The sequence below is a fragment of the Halyomorpha halys genome, unplaced genomic scaffold (genome assembly GCF_000696795.3).
Source record: "Halyomorpha halys isolate HHAL.00 unplaced genomic scaffold, Hhal_1.1 Scaffold1734.1, whole genome shotgun sequence".
Lineage (NCBI taxonomy): Eukaryota > Metazoa > Arthropoda > Insecta > Hemiptera > Pentatomidae > Halyomorpha > Halyomorpha halys.
Window position 1 is genome coordinate 42519 of NW_027105238.1, and position 6000 is coordinate 48518.

Genomic DNA, 6000 nt, shown 5'->3' on the forward strand with positions numbered 1-6000 from the left:
GTAGGAGCGAGCACTGGAAAAAGGCGGGCTTTGAACAGAGGCCACCGGAAATTTAACAAAGAGGTCGTGGAAGAATGGAAGCTTCCGCTGTTTTGTAGTCGATGTCCAGCGAGCTCTCTACTACGTTCTTTGACGCTGTTCACGCCAGCCTTGTCCAAAAGAAATAAAATAAAAAAAATCTGTTTTTATTTAGCCAACGAATGAGTCAGTTCCAGTGTTCAGAGGTTGATTGAAGTTTTATACATATAAAAAATTTTAACGTACTGTTAACATGAAAAGCGTAAAAAAAAAAAGAGAAAACCAGATGATGAAACATATTATTTTTTATTCATGTGTCTGCTCTATAGCTAAAACAATGGGTTGCATTAATTGTTTTTCGTATTGTTTGTAGTTTGTTCTCCCATTCGTTTTGATTTATCAAAAGTTTTGCCGTGTCCTCTAATAATTTGTCCTGTGTTTTTTTTAAAATTATTTAAAGCGATTGTTTTAAAAAGAATGTGTGATTAGGAGGAAAGCGGAGGGATAAAAGTAATTTTGGTTTGTGAATAGGAGTTTTGTTGCTATCTACCTGAACTAAATTTACGCTTCTCTATTGAGAATTGTCAAATATAATTGAATTATTTACAAGGAATTCATTTATTGTTGACCGTGGGTCAGTATGACCAAAGGGTTGTAATGGTACAGTAAAGAGGAAGTGCAGAAAATAGTAGAAAAATATTTATTGTATGTACAACAAGACAGAAAAAATGTAGAGTATAATAAGACTATAACAAATAGAAAGATATTTTTTATAATTTTTTTGAGGTTTATTAAATGAATAAATAAATAATAATTTATTGAAAATGATGGAAGTAATAAACCTCAAAAAAATTATAAAAAATTGACTCACCAGACTTCCTAGAGAGATAATCCAGAAAGATATATATGAAAGGAATATGGTCCGGGTGCGGTCAAAAAAACTCAAATAGTAGAATATACTATTTTATTGAGCCAACGTTTCGCCCCACGTTGCAGGGCTTCGTCAGGGCTAAAAAAGATACAAACACAAGTTACAAAAGGAAAACAAAAACATAAGTGTAAAATAACAGGGGTATAAAATACGGCGGTTAAACAGACGAGCACTGCGGCGGATATTGCCGTTACTAGTGTTTGTATCTTTAGGGCCCCGTTATGTTTTGTATTTTATACCCCTGTTATTTTACACTTATGTTTTTGTTTTCCTTTTGTAACTTGTGTTTGTATCTTTTTTAGCCCTGACGAAGTCCTGCAACGTGGGGCGAAACGTTGGCTCAATAAAATACTATATTCTACTATTTGAGTTTTTTTGACCGCACCCGGATCATATTCCTTTCATCTTTACACACGATCAATCAATATCTCCCAGAAAGATATATAATTAAATATATAAAAAATGAAAGAAGAACCTTTAAAAGTACTTCATAAGTGAGGAGTTAGTAACATACGATAATTTATCAACAATTATCTTATTACATTTCTTTATGTGGGAGTGGATAGCTCATTGGTGAGGCAATGTTCTACTAAATCCAAGGACTCGGGTTTGAATCCGGCTATGGCAGATGATTATATTCTGTTTCATTGTATATTCACGGTGAAACATGAGCCCTCCAGGGTCCACCTAGCCTCATATAGTGGGTACCCTTAATTGAGTAAAAATCTGGCTGTCAAGTCAAGATGCAATCACCTCTTAGCACAACCGTTGGTCCTAGTAACAGCACTTCCTTACAATGTACTGCACTGTTAACCTTCATGGCTTGTAGCGGCACAGATTTAATTTTTTTTAATTTAACATTTCTTATTTTATCAATTTACCCACATCTATCTAACCCTTCATTATGATTATTGCACCATATTTACAACAAATTTGGTTTCTTGATCTTCTTTCCTTATTATTTATTTTGTTTATTGTTGGCCGTGTTTTAATATGGAGAAAGTTCATCGGGAGCGGGAAGGGGAGTGTGGTAAGCTGCCGACGTTTCGGTCTGAATTTCAAGCTTTCTTCAGGGCTATGGACAAACAAGATAACAATTATGTGATGATGAAAATATGAACTATATAACAAGAAAAATGTGCTAAAAAACTGATTGAAAAATATTAAAAAAGTCCAAAAAAATACTAAAATCGTATTAGTTTATACATGCTATTTACCTACATGTTCTAGTCTTATTATCATATTTTTATTGTTTCTATTTTCTGTTCATTTTTGTTGACGTTTTGGGTTACTTTTCCATCCTTCAGAATTAGCTATAAACTTTTTTATTTTTTATTTATTTGTTGATATTTACAACTGTATAAAAAATACAACAAGTAAATTTGATCATAATGACATAATGATATGATACAGCATGTAGAGAAACTACCCAGTAGTAGAACTCTAAAAACAGTTTACAATATAAGATCACGAGGCCATCTTCTTTTCAGGCGCCTCGGAGGATTGCCAGGAGTGGAAGAGGAAGCAGGGTTAGAAACTAGTGGGTTTGGGATAAACTTAATATTTTGTTTTTGTATAATACAAATTTATTTTAATTTATACTGTATTAATATTTGAACATAAATCGTTTTTATATGTAATAATATTTTCTAAAAAAACATATTAAATTACGGCTAATCCTGGAGATAGAGAAAGGAGGAAAATGAATTAAAAATAGAAACAATAAATAGGAAGACCAGGAAAACACAAAAAGGTTATAGTCAAAGATCTAACAAAGATATAAAAAATCAAAAACCGAGATAAGAATCAGAAGGAGGAATGGGCACACGAAAAGGATGAAGGAGGAAAGATTTAGCAAAAAGATCTTCAACTAAATTTTTAGCTACAAAAGCATGGAAGGATACACGAGGCAAATTACAGAAGAATTAAAGAACCTTAAAATTTCAGATACCTATTGTCTAGATAGAGACACATACAAGGGAAACACTGAAAAATCTTGCCAATATTGGAAGAAGAAAAAAGAGGGGCACGAAGTAGTCCGCAGAAAGAAAAGAAAGGTGTCATAGAGCTGCGATGACAAGACTCCCAAAGAACCCTAAGCATTGATATTCCCGTGGTCCTTAGTGGCCTGTACGTGAAAAAAAGAAAAAAAAGAAAGTCAAATCCCTTTACTATTTACTATAAAAATACTTATTATTATAGATTTTTTTTTCTAATCTTACCTTCTTCTGTTCTTTCATGTTCTAAAGTATATTTTAGCAAAGGAAAACACAAACGGGTGTCTTAATTGTGAGACCTTTCGAGAGTGCATTCTTGTCGAGCCTGGGGCCACTGGAGCACTTATGCCTTTAGAAATAACGACCCTTCCGGCTGGACTCAGCTTGTCTGTCATTAATTCGAGTGCGCACTGTTTCCGTCTAATGACTTCAACTATCTTCCTTCAGATGCAGTTTTAGAGATTGCTAGTAGTTCATTGTTAATAATAAATCTTGGCGGTTTAAATATTCTTTAGTATAGTATAATTTTATTGTTATGGAAGAATAATGAAACATCATCTCGTGATAAAATCATATTTTAAGGACATAAAAAAATAATAATAATAAAAAACTGGCAATACCTAAATTATAAATAGACAATTCTACTGTACATGTAACGTTACTATTATTCCAGTTACAATAAAATCACTTTACATATATATGAATTGTAGAATTCCAAACCAGCCGAATCCATATTAAAATTTAAGATTTTTTTTGTAATTACTGTATTATCACGATATAAGTGACATGTTATTAATTTTTTGTATGAAATTTATTGTATAATAATTAAATAAAGTTCATATCTTATTTGACACATTCCCCACAAGGGATGCCAGACACACAGCCTATTAGTAATTTATGTTAGGAGTTAGGATCATTTTAACTTTTTTTTTTATTACGGAATACAATTGTTATTACATAATGAGAAACAAGTAAATGAGAAGTGGAGATATACATACAAAAACGTATAGCCTCTTTCCAATCCCTCTATTACAAAATGTATTGATATTTTGAAGTATGTATTTCTGGTTTGTTGCAATTTTATAGAATATGTTCTGTTCATCTTGGACTAAATTATTTGTATATAATTAATAAAGTACAATCAAGATAGATATATTGGGGGTCGAACAAATGTTTCCCAAGGAGCGTGGTCTAAAAGCTACAAAAGAAACCATTAATTTCCTTGCTCTATAGAGCTTCACATAAAACATTATTCAGGATAAAAAGCACCGATTTTCTTCTTTTTCTTCTTCCTGACTAAGGCAGTAACTGTTGCTAATTATAGCCAACCAACACAAAACATTAATCGCGAAAAGTCACGAAGTTAAAAATGTCGGTAATTACTAACATGGATCTACTGAAGTCAACAATGTACTCCTATAGCTAGTAGAGCAGCTACTATAGGCTTAGGCATATACAGTCAAGATTGATAGCAATGTATTTTAGGTTTCCCAAAAATATTTTAGTCTGTATTAACAATCCAGAAGTACTTTTTTTTACTGTTATTACACAATTCCCGACTAAAATTAGATTTAACTATATAACTTCAAAAATGTTTTCCATTCTTTTTCGAATATCCTGTAGCTGTTTTATTCAGATCCTTTCATATGCTTTTGGCTCAGGCTTTTTCGTAGAGGGACTTCTGCTATCCGCGATCAAGAGCACATGATCACACCCGATTTCAGCACCTCGGATTACTTTGATGTCTGTAAGAATCTTTTTACTTCCTTGGTAAACAGAAAGTAGTCAATCACAGTCTTATGGTTTCTCTATTTTATTATTATGATGAGATCATTGTCTATGCAAAATTCCATTTGCCGCCTTCCATTTTTATATAATACAATACTTCAAGTCGGTATTTATGATACTTACCCTTTTATATTAACAATTATGGCTGTCCGTAGCTTAGGTAGTTAATGCGCAGGTCTTATCAACCTGAGACCTGCGGGCGGCGCAGGTATGAATCAAGCCTGCGGAGTAGGACTTTTTTCATTTCATGGGGGCCCCATCATATGAAAAACTTGTTCCCCTGCCATGGTTAGAATAAGTTGATCACATGTAGATAATTTTATTGGGTATTGAGGATGTGAAATATAAGCATTCCTAGAAGATATGGTTAATTTTCAAATTGTTGTTACAATATTGTTAAAATGCTGTACGGGAGCCTTATTGCTTTGTTTTAAATTTTGTAATATAATTACTTATTATGGTTTGTAAAATTTAAAATCTTGCTTACGGTAAATATTTTGCACGTAAAATAGCGGGCTTATATACTTCCTTTATAGATAAAACAGGGATAATATTTTATAAAACATCATTTCTCACACGTCCCTATCTATAAATGCAGATACATTAATTCTGTTAGTGGCGATTAATAAATAAAAAATCTGTTTAACAGCGTCGACCTGGCTTTATTTATAACTGGAACAGCCCTAACAAACTCAGCACGGAATCCCAAGGCCGACATGAAACAGACTTTACGGACTGGGAGGGAACAAGAGCGCAACAGAAATATAAGAACAATAGAAATATTAATAGTGTTGCTTATTTTTACATAACGGTTTATTATTCTTATAATAATTGATATCAATGTATATCCCTGTTGAAGATATTATATATTTGCTAATAAATACATCTATCTCTTGTAAATTCCCGATGTGTGGGAGGGTTTACTTATAGAAAACTAGATAAATAGGCATTCGTAATGTTAATACTTATTGTTTGTTGATTAAAAACGTTATAAATATAATAAATATTAATATATGTATATATAGTTGACTGTAAAAATTTAAATATAAGAAGATGGCCAGGGTTGCGGTCTAAAAAAGAACAAATAGTTTATAACTATTTTAATTTTACGACGTTTCGCCCCACTTTGCAGGGCTTCATCAGGACTAAAAAGATACAAAAAACCCCTGAGAATATTACTACAATAAGGTAATTTAAGCTAGGATAAATATTATGTAAAAATAAAGTGATAAGAAATTATAAAACAAAAAATAATAAATAACAATA

General features: G+C 32.0%; 1 protein-coding gene across 1 annotated transcript in view; it reads left to right on the plus strand.

The window, feature by feature from the left end:
- The window catches only part of LOC112211024 (uncharacterized), a 138095-nt gene that overhangs the window by 10013 nt on the left and 122082 nt on the right, over positions 1-6000 (plus strand). The window lies entirely within an intron of this gene.